The following is a 12,010-nucleotide window of genomic DNA, read 5'->3' on the forward strand; positions in this document are numbered from 1 at the left end:
AAAATATATATATATATGGTAATTTTAATGGGGATGTAATGGGCACTCAAATACTTGTTGAATAAAGTAAAAACTGATTAGTCCTGTCCTGTTTGAAGAAGCAAGTCTCCTTATCTTTCTGAGTCTCCATTTCCTAAAATGTCAGGTTAAACCAAAAAACCAAACCCACTGCCATGGAGTAGATTCTGACTCATAACAACCCTGTCTATAGAGCACAGAAGAACTATCCCATATAGTTTCCAAGGCTATAAATCTTTACAGACACACACTGCTTCATCTTTCTCCCACAAAACTCTTCCAACTGCTGGCCTTTTGGTTAGCAGCCCAATGCTTTAACCACTGTGCCCTCAGAGATCCAAATAGGAACGCTAAATAAGAATTAAAAAATACTGGGGCATGGTGGGGTTATGAGAAGAAAATGTGGTGTGTAAAAGCTATGTGAAAATTATAAGGCTTGTTACAAAACTTTGTTTTAGGCAGGCTGAATAGGAAGCCAATGAATGTTTTATTCAGCAAAAATATTTTGATACATAACAACTGACAGGACTGATATAGAATATCCACTTCACATTAGAGTCAGGAACATCTCGGGAACTAATCAAATCTGAGGATCGTTAGGAGGCTTCTTTTTTTGGTTACTTTGTGCCACTCTAACATATGTACCACAAGCAGATGACTTTAACAAACAGGAGTTTATTATCTTACAGTTAGGAGGCGGGAAGTCCAAGTTCAAAGTGCCATGTCTAGGGGCTGGGTCAAAGCCCCTCAACCTTGGGCTTCAGCTCTGCCTCTTGTTCCTGGCCCACTGAAACTGTATGTGTCACTTAACTCAGACAGCTGCTGGCTGCTGAGGCTGACAAACCCACAATCAATGAGCAAAATGGCACAGTCCCAAGATTATCAAGCAACAGGGCAGGCCACTAGTTCAAGTGCACAGACAGTCTCAAGATCCACAGACAAGTGACAGGCCACTGAGATGAAGACTTGGCCAGATGCAGGTTCCAAAAGTCTCAAAAAGCTCAAAGACTTTTCTCAAAACATCTTCTTACATACTGGAAGCAGACTGCATCTCTGCTCATAGCAGATTCCACCGTGGAGTTGATTATCAGTCTTATTATGGGGAATCACTACATCCAGCTGCCCAGCCACTCAAAACAAGGTTAACCAAGTTGACACATAACCTTAACTACCACAGCATCATTGACTTTTCCTAATAAAAACTAAGAATAAAGGCCTGGGCAGGAACCACTAGGTTTAACTCATCCAAAATGATACCCAAATAGGTCACAGTGATAAATTTCAAATAAATGTATCAAGCAAAATGATAGGAGGGGAAAAAAGACTAATTGGATGTAGTAGTTCAGTTTGTGTGTCAACTTGGCTGGGCCTGGTTGAGTGGCTGGGCAGCTGTATATACTTATTCCCCATGGCGAGGTTGGTAATTAACTCCATGGTGGAATCTATTGGAGCAGCTGAGAAGCTACTTTGGGTCTGTGGTCTATTTCCCTTATATAAGAAGCAGCTTTGGGAATGGTCTCCAGCTTATAGCACACTTGAATACTGTGTGTAGTTGTGTCATTATCCAGCAGCCTGCACGCTCTGCCGACCTTGGGACTTTCAATGGACTTGAGTGAATAGCCTGCCATGTGACTTAGTGACATCAGGACTGTGCCATTTTATTTGTTGACCTTGGGCTTGTTAGCCTCAGCAACCAGCTGCCTGAGTGAAGAGATGTCTCTAGCTTCAGTGGGCAGGGAGCAAGAGGCAGAGCTGAAGCCCAAGGTTGAGGAGATTTCACACAGCCCCTAGAGCCTAGCACTGTGAACTCAGACTTCTAGCCTCCTGAACTATAAAAGAATAATAAACTCCTGTTTGTCCAAGCAGGAGTGATACAATCCCATTTGTGGTATATTCTTGTCAGCAGCACTAGGTAACAGAACATCGGACTTAAGCCATTGAAGAAAATTAATATTTAAAGGATAAAAACAGCCATAACAAAGAAGGAAGATTTGGTTGTATGTCGTAAATTTAAGCAATAAAAACTAAATCAAATCCAATACCATCAAGTTGATTTCAACTCAACAACCCTACAAGACAGAATAGAACTACTGCCATAGGGTTTTCAAGGCTGTAAATCTTTACAGAAGAATACTGCCACATCTTTCTCCCACAATTTAAGCAATAGGAAGTAGTAAAATGTGATTTATGAAACTGTAAGCCATTAGATTGCTAAACAAAAATAGGAGTTTTACAGGCATACAAAGAAATGCTATTTTTAGCAGCATAAAATTTATATACAGTTTAATGAGTTGTGGAACTCATTATATATATATATATATATATATATATATATATATATATATATCATGTAACCACCACCCCAATTAAAATATAGTGGTGGTGGTGGTATGTGCCATGAGTCAGTGTGACACACAGCGACCCTATGTACAATAGAACAAACATTGCCTAGTCCTGTCCCATCCTCACAAGCATTACTGTGTTTGAGGCTTTTGTTGCAGCAACTGTGTCACTCTATCTCTTTGAGGGTCTTCCTCTTTTTTGCTGACCATCCACATTACCACGCATGATGTTCTTCTCCAGAAATTGGTCCCTCCTGTTAACATGACCAAAGTACGAGAGACAAAATCTTATCATCTTTGCACCTAAGGAACATTCTGGCTGTACCTCTTCCAAGACAGATTTGTTCATTCTTCTGATAGTCAATGGTATATTCAATATTCTTCACCCACACCATAATTCAACTGCTCGATTTTCCTTCGATCTGCCTTATTCATTATACTGCTTTCCCATGCATATAAGATGATTGAAAATACCACAGCTTGAGTCAGGAGCACCTTAGCCTTCAAAGTGACATGTTTGCTCAAACATGACACTTTAAAGAAGTCTTTTTATTGTTTTTAAATTTTTATTGTGATTTGGGTGAAAGTTTACAGAGCAAATTAACCTTCCATATTGCAGCTCACATACACTTTGTCTCAGACTGCAATTTCCCACAATGCAACAGCTCCCCCCTTATTTCCTCGCCATAGTTACCTCTTTCCTGTGTCCTTCTCTCCCCTGCACTCTTGCACCCTGAGCTGTCTCCCTGTGCATACACAGCCCTTCTATTCTCCTATGACTGATCTCTCCGAGGAGTGTATCTACCTAATGGTAAATCTTCAGCTCATATGCCTGTCTTTTGTTTGGCTGGAAGCCACAGGAGTGGGTTCAATTGTAGACCTGAAGGACAGCTAGGGACTGTAGACTCACTGGTTCCATCAGGCTCTATCAGACCAGCAAACCTGGTCCTAAAGAAGTCTTTTGCAGTAGATTTGCTCAGTGTAATACGTCATTTGATTTCTTGCTTGCTGCTTTCATGGGAATTGATTGGGAATCCAAGTCAAATGAAATTCTTCACTACTTCAGTCTTTTCCCCGGTCATCATGATGTTGCTTGTTGGTCAAGTTGTGAGGATTTTTGTTTTCCTTCTGTTGAGGTATAATCCAAACTGAAAGCTAGTCCCTGTTCTTCATCATTAAGTGCCTCCAGTCCTTTTCCTTTTCCACAATTCCCTTGTACCCCTTTCCAGTAAATCTACTCCGACAGGTAATCAGGGTTCTGATTTGTAGCACCAGAGGTTAATTTTGCTTATTCTCAAATTTTATATGCATGCATTTACACAGTTTATATTCTTTGTTTCTGTTTCTTCTGCTCAACATATGTCTGAGCTTCATTCATACTGTGCATGTTTCACTTGAAAAGTTTGTTTTAATGTTAGTGTATTGTTCGATTATACCACAGTTCATCTAATTTCTCATTCATGGATTTTTTTTTCTTCAGTTTGGACCTGGTTATTTTTAGGTTATTAATATATAATTGGGAGCTCTGGTAGCATAGTGGCTAAGACACTTGCCTGCTAACCAGACAGCTGGCAGTTCAAACCCACCAGCCACTCCTCGGAAGGAAGGTTGGGCAATCCTACTTCCGTAGTGATGCTGCCTTGGAAACCCAAGGAGGGGTCGCTATGAGTCAGGTTTGACTCGACGGCACATAACAACAACAACAATATATAATAAACCTGCAAAGAGTATTATTTTATGAACATGTTTTATTTTCTTGTGGGTAAATATCTAGGAATAGCACTATGGTACAAAAGAGTAGGTGCATGTTTAACTAATAAAGAAACTGTTAGACTCTATTGCAAACTTTATACTTCCAATAGCAATATCTCCATATTCTCCTAGCCAACATTTGGCCTACTATGTTTGTTTGTTTTGTTTTGTTTTGTTTTTTAAACTATTTTAATCTTTCTAAACCAAAGTAAGTAAATAAACCAAACTCACTGCTATGGAGTCTGATCATGAAATATTATGTCATTGTTGTTTTAGTTTGAATTTTTATGATGAATAATGTTAAGTAACTTTTCATTTGCTTATTGGCTTTTTGAATATCTTCTTTTGTAAATTGTCTCTTCAAGTCTTTTCTCTTCTTTATTGAATTGTTTGACACTTTATTATTGGGCTTAAGAGCTATTTATACATTCTGGATAAAAATTAAATACCAGACGTTTTGTTGTGAATATTTTCTCCTAATCAATGACTTGACATTTCATTTACTTAATGTTTTTTGGTGCCCGGAGGTATTAAAACTAATGAAGAGTTTTGATATCCTGTCTAAGAAATCTTTACCTAATCTGAAGTCATGTTTCTTTCCCTAAAATATTTATGGTTTTCTCTTTTATATTTAGATCTATGATCCACATTGAACTAATTTTGTATATGGTATGAGGTATGGGTCAAAGATCATATTTTACACCAGAATATGCAATTGATCTAGCAACATTTGTTGAAAAGACTTCCCTTTTCTCATAGAATTTCATTGTCACCATTATCAAAAATCAATTTAACAAACATTAGTAGGTATATTTCTGCATTTTTCCCCCATTTATCTCTATGTCTATCCTTATACCACATTATCTTCATCATTCTCATTTCCTTAATAGATAAGGTAATGTTTGGAGAAGCAATTTCTCCTTAGCCAGCTTTGGTAGTTTGTTATCAAAGTTGTCCATTTAATCTAAATGTAACATTTATTGGTATAAAACTTTTCATAGCATTTTGTCTTTAAGTTATTAATATTTATGTGGTCTATAGTGATGTTCCCTTTGTGATGCCTGATGTTGGTTGTTTGTATTGTCCCTCCTTGTTCCTAATAAGTCTGGCCTAAAACAAAACAACAACAAGAAAAAAAACCTCACTGCTGTTGAGTCAATTTTGAGTCATGGTGACTCCTCCTTGGGTTTCTGAGGCAGTATTTCTACTGATATAGATTGCCCAGGCTTCTTTCCAAGGAGTGGCTGGTGGGTTTGAACTGCCAGGCTTCTAGTTAGCAGTCAAGTGTTTTAGACACTAGGCCACCAGAGCTCCTAAGTCTGGCCTAGAGATCTATTATTCTTATTGATCTTTTCAAAGAACCTGCTTCATTGATTTTCTCTATTTTTTTTTCTCTACTTCTATTTCATTAACATTGAGTGGTATTTTATTTTTCTGTTTGCTTATTTTAGGTTTAATTTTTTTCGGATTTTTCTAGAGATTTTTTTTTTCATGACCTTTAGATTAATACTTTGATACCTTTCTTCTTTTCTAACATAAGCATTTAATGCTATAAATTCCCTCTAATGTATGCTTTAGTTGAATACCACAAATTTTTATTTTTACAAAATGTTAATACAGTTCACATATTTTATAATTTCTTTTGTGATTTCTACTTTAATTCCTATGTTGTTTAAATGTGAAGTATTTAATGCCCTGATGCCTGAGAGTTTTCTAGATGTTTTATTTTTTTTATTTCTAATTTAATTCTGCTATTTTCTGAGAATATATTTTGAAGAATTCCTTAATATTTTGTAAGAATCTTTTGGAATCTATTGAGAATTGTTTTATGCCCAAGCATAAGGTCCTTTTGGTGAACACATGTATTTGAAAAGAATGTGTACCCTGTAATTATTGTTGGGAATATTTTATAAATGTCAACTTTATTAACATGATTGATAATGGCATTCATATTTTTAAAATTACTTTTGTGCTGTTAATTGATTAATTTTTGTGTTATAAAATTGGTCTATTAATTACTGAGAGGTATGTTAAAATTTCCATTTATAGATTTATTTCTCTTTTTAGTTCTGTCAGTTTTTGCTTCAAAAAATTAAAGTGCTCTCATTAGAATGATGTTATATTATGATTGTTATATTTCCATGATATTGTTATGAACTGTGCCTCTTTGTTTCTAGTATTACTTCCTGTCAGCAAGCCCAATTTATCTGATCAGAATTCTTTCTACCCTCTTCTTATTAGGGGAATGAACAGCTTCTCCAACATCTTGAGTAAGTACATCTTTCTTGAATGTTATCTTACCTAAAATATCACCAAAACAATCTGTTGCTAGGAAAACTAAGTTTATTCTTACTGTGATAAGGGACAGAAGTAACTGAGTTTCAGTGCTATCTCAGAGTGAGGAAGGAAAAATAAAGATCTTTATGAAGTTTTGAAGTTTGGCTATGGTAGGTATTTCAGGAAAGGGACTTGATTAAGGCTGGGCAAAAATCATGATATTATGGGTCAGGGATGGATATGGCAAGGTGAGGATTTCAAGGCAAGCAGTTCTAATGGTCTTAGGGTATTAAGAACACTTGATACTGAAGAGCTGATCTTTCAGAAATTACAGGTGAATAATTCATTTATTTTCAACTTTTATCTAACTGAGCAAAAGTTTTCTGGAATACTGTCTTATGTTGCTAAAGACAGTGGAACAGTAGAGTCATGTTAATGAAGAAAGTAAGCTGTGTGGTTGTAGATTGTTTCGATTCTTATCTAGAATAATTTCATCTTGCATCATCAGCTGGTATATCTTGATCATGATAAGGATGTTCCAAATTGTCTATCTTTTCCCTGTCCTGCATATATACTGAAAGTTGATACCCTCTTCCATCCTTTCTTAGTGTCCCAAATTCATCTCCCATGTCTTTTAAACCAATGTCTATAAACCACAAATTCCTTAACAACTTCTCTGAACATCCCTTCACTGTCTTGCTTAAAATTGAAATAGACTGTCCCTAAGAATGTTATTCTCTTTGTATTCCCCTCAAGTGTAGATTGAGCCATCCTCCCATATCACACAGACTTGCTCACTATTGATGTGTCTAACCACAATTTCCTCACTTAACTCCTTAGAAACACCTGTTGTTTGATTTTGTCATGGTTAAAAATATTTAAAGATTGTTGTAATTTAGTCAGTAATAGAGTACATAGGAAAGTATACAAGCTTTTTACTATGTGGTGTGACCAAGAACATGGGTGTTCTAGCTAATAAAATTAAAAAAAAAAAAAAAAACACTGCCATCAAGTTGGTTCTGACTCATAGTGACCTCATTTGGGTTTTCAAGGCTATAAATCTTTATAGAAGTAGATTACCTCATCTTTCTCCCACAGAGCACCTAGTGGGTTTGAACCACTGACCTTCTGGTTAGCAGCCAAAAGTCTCACCCACTGTGCTACCAGAGCTCCTTCAGCTAATCAAATGGCATACTTAATTGATTTGGCATAAATTCCTTATAGAAATTATCAGCATTTAAAGAATGATGACATCATGAAATAAAATTCTCTCTGAAACTATCTTAAATAAGATTTAGCCTTTACTTGATGGTTTCTTAATAAGTCCCTTGAAAGTCAGTGAGAAGAATAAATCCCAGTTTGAGGTTAATGTGAATCTTATCCACCATGTAGACTTTTAAGACATTGCTGCTGGAAACCTCAAGAGGAAACCACTTCTGGAAAGCAGAAGAGACATTTATCTGTACCCAGTTGAAAACTATACATATAAGACAGTGAGATATCAAAACACAAGAATTTTGACTTTGAATTTCCAATATCCAAACCATTGACTCTCATACTTGAATACAGCAAATAAATCATATGGGGATATTTCAAGGAAGATTCCTGGGCCCCACACAGATCTATTGCATCAGAATTCCTGGCAGGGCTCCAGAAACTGTACTGTACTATACCCCTCCTCACTTGTAGACACAGTAAGGTTCCAAAGACCAGGTCATTATATGAAAATTGACATTATGCGAAAAAGGAGGATGGCTACATCAGACCACAAAATGGAGGGTGACTACATCATCACATGGCTTCTAAATCAAATAATTAACTGCCAAACCACTGAGAATTATGGCCCAGCCAAGTTGACACATAACTGTAACCATCACAGTCAACATTACTCTCACCTCACACCTTAGCATCCAATACTGCACAATGTACATTGTTCATGTGCAAAATAATTGAATAGTAGATTTTTTACTATTATCATAAATGCAAAATGTCAGATAATGAGAAAGTCAATAAGTGAAAAGTATGTTTATATTCCTTTGAAGTTGTAGATGGTTCACTGTGAGAAAAATTGAACTAGACCAATGCTTCTGAAAAGTTAATGTACATATTAATCACCTAGGGATCATATTAGAATGCTGGTTCTAAATTTGTATGGGTGGAATGGTGCCTGAGATTATGAATTTCTTACAAGATCTGAGGTTTAACTAATAGCTTCAGGTCTGTAGAATGCCTTATAAATAGTAAGGACCTAGAAATAATGTCTGATTCATATTAGTGTTCAATAAGTGGATATGAATTGAAAAAATATTGATATCACTCCATGTATATTTAAAAAAATATGTCTGCTGTGGTGTCGGATCTGACTCACAGCGACCCCTCCTTGGGTTTCTGAGGCAGTATTACTACAGAAGTTGATTGCCCACCCTTCCATCTGAGAAATGGCTGGGCTGGTGGATTTGAACTTCAGTCTTCTGGTTAGCAGTCAAATGTCTTAGGCACTATGCCACCAGAGCTTCTGTGCATATATTAGCATTAAGGTATTTACCACCTTCTTCATTGCAATATAGGTCTCATGAATGCTTACTTTTTCCTGCACAATTCTATCTTGCATAAATTAAAGTATCTTTTTCTATATTTGAATCTTCCCCAAAGCATATGACATAATATATGGAAAATAGTTGGTAGTTGGTTGGCTGGTTGGTATGTGACATCGAGTCAGACTGACTCATAGAGACCCCTCCTTGGGTTTCTGAGGAGTATCACTATGGAAGTAGGATTGCCCCATCTTCCTTCCGAGGAGTGGCTGATGGGTTTGAACCACCAGCCTTCTAGTTAGCAGCCAAGTGCCTTAGGCACTATGCTACCAGAGCTCCCAGATGGTAGTTATTTAAAAAAAAAAAAAAAAAAGTCCTCAATGACTTTGGTATAAACCAAAGAGAAATAAACTAGCCAGCCAAAAAATTTACCAGATTCTACAGATTGAGTCTGATTGAGTCTTTTGTAGTCATATTCATAAATGATGACTAACAAATACATTTTGTATTTATCAGATACCAAAACCTAAGAACCAAACTCACTGCCATTGAGTCAATTCTGACTCATAGCGACCCCCATTGGGTTTCTGAGGCAGTAAATCTTTACAGAAGAAAATTGCCTCATCTTACTTCTGAGGAGTGGTTGGTGGGTTTGAACTGTCAACCTTCTAGTTAGCAGTCAAATGCCTTTGGCACTGCACCACCAGAGATCCTTACTTATCAGACAGAACAGGGGTTTTCAACCAGGTTTAAGAACAAAACCAAGATCATTTAAGAACACTAATTAAATCAAATACTTATCAGCTTCTATGTTTTTAGCCATCCCCTCAACTAGCATCTTCCATCACGCAGCTCTGTGATATCTCATAGATTTGCTTCATTGTAGGGGACAAGAGTAGCATATAGGTCTTAAAAAATGATAAAATTGAGTTTCCCAGACGTTATATTACTTGTCCAAGATTCAACAGCTAGTAGGTGAACATCATCAAGAATCTTAATGTATTCAATTGGTGCCTGATGTCTAAAAGCAAGGAAGCAAGTCTTTTGACAGAACTATTGTGGCATGACCCAGATAAGCCTGTTTTACAAAAAGTACCAGTCGAATCAATAAGTCCATTGTTTTTCTCAACATTGAGATGAGAGTTTATGAGTGATGGTATGTACAGGAAAATCTAAACCAAAAAGTGAATGGCTTCAGTGTAACTGGGACTGTAAAATCCCAAGCAGTTGTAAGATTTTGAGGATATTTCTTTATTTGTACTTGTGAAGGCTTTTTAGTTACTCCATAATTTTAGCAAATTCCCTGTTCTTGATTAGAATTGTAGCAGGATGCTTATTAAAATACCATGAAATCTTCTCAAACTGTGAATGATGATATCATGGGTTGAATTTTGCTCCCTTCCCCTGGCAAAAATATGCCAAAGTCCTAACTCCCAGTACCTATGAATGCAACCTTATTGGGAAATAGGGTCTTTGTGTATGTAATTTTGAAGATGAGCTATCCTGTATTTAGGGTGATCCCTAAATAGAATGACTGGTGTCATAAGATAAAGAAAAGGAAGCTATGAAACACTGAGATACACACATACACACACAAAAATGATGTATGGAGATAGAGTTACAGAGCTCCACCTCAAAGAATACCAAGAGTTGTTGACAGCCACCAAAAGGTAAAAGAGGCTTGGTACAGATCCTCCTACAGAGCGTCCGGAAGGAACCATCTCTACCAACTCCTTGATTTTTGACTTCTGGCCAGCAGAAATGTGAGCAAATAAATTTATGTAGCTTTAAGCTGCCAAGTTTGTGGTGATTTGTTAGTAGTCCTAGGAAACTGACATAATGGTAGAATGGAAAGAACATGATTTTTGGAGCCAGGACTGGCTGTGTACAAGCACTACCTGTGTACAAGCCCTAACATATTAATAATAAAAGGCAGTATATGAAAATTTCAAAAACCATTTGATTCCAAGATGGTGGAATAGGCAGAAAGACTGCACAGACCCTCTTCAACAAAGAAAAGGGGAAGCAATTAAAACAGACACAGAAGATAATCATGGACCCCTGAGCCTTGAAGGGAAGGATATAGGAGTTGACTAAACACCAACTAGCAGAAGAACTTGCATGAAAATACTAAAAAAAGGAGACATACGGAGCTGTGGTCTGGTAGTGATCCTGAACGATCCTGACAGCACAGACAGCTTGAAGATTCCTGAGTGCTGGTAGGACCTAAGAATTAACCTAAAAATCAGCCCTGCTAGCAAGGGACTGCACGGAGGACTGCTCTGATGGCTGTGGAATAAAAGGTGAAGCCACGGTGAAGAGGAAGATGGGCTGAGCTGTGGAATTGTGCCTGTTTGGAGGGTTCTGCCATTTTGAATGTTTACAAGTGGCTTGACCATTTTGGATATTTAAAGAGACAGTGCTCTACCAGATTCCAGGGGCTTAAGAACAGGTTCTGCTTGCCAGTAACCCCAAGGACACTCCGAACCTGCACTATTGAAAAGGTGCGACATTTCTCTTGTTACTCTTATATCCCACACCCACATGATGAACAGAGGTGTCGGCATCTGCCACTCCCACCCACCTTCTGAACCTGCAGGAACTCCATCCCACTCTGTGTGCTCGGATGGAGCCTGAGTGCCCTGTCCTGTCCTCCACCAATTTTTTTTTTTTTCTTTTTCTCTTTCTTTTTTCTGGTGTATAGTTTGCTTGTATTTGCCTGTTTAAAAACTACTATTATTATAATTAACAGTTTCGTCCTTTTTACTATTATTCTTTATTCTTGCCCTCCCAGGTCCTAGTTTACAGCTTTTTTTTCTTTTCCCTGTTCCTGGTTGAAAATTTTTTTTATTATTTAAATTCTTTTTTTTCCCCTTTTCTCTTGTGATAAACCCTGTTCCTTGTTTTTCTTTTTGCATTTTTTCCATTTTATTCTTCCTTATTCTCCTTCTCTACCTCTTTTCTCTTAGGGTCCTACCCCCAGATATGGCAGGTATTCTTGTTTTTTGGTTTTTTTTTTTTTTTCTTCTTTTTTCCCCTTTTTCTTTTTTTTTTTTTTGTTACTATTCCTGTGTGATTGCATGGTGT

This window comes from Orycteropus afer, unplaced genomic scaffold (genome assembly GCF_000298275.1).
Source record: "Orycteropus afer afer isolate SDZICR_OR568_19922 unplaced genomic scaffold, OryAfe1.0 scaffold00085, whole genome shotgun sequence".
In the NCBI taxonomy this organism is placed as follows: Eukaryota; Metazoa; Chordata; class Mammalia; order Tubulidentata; family Orycteropodidae; genus Orycteropus; species Orycteropus afer.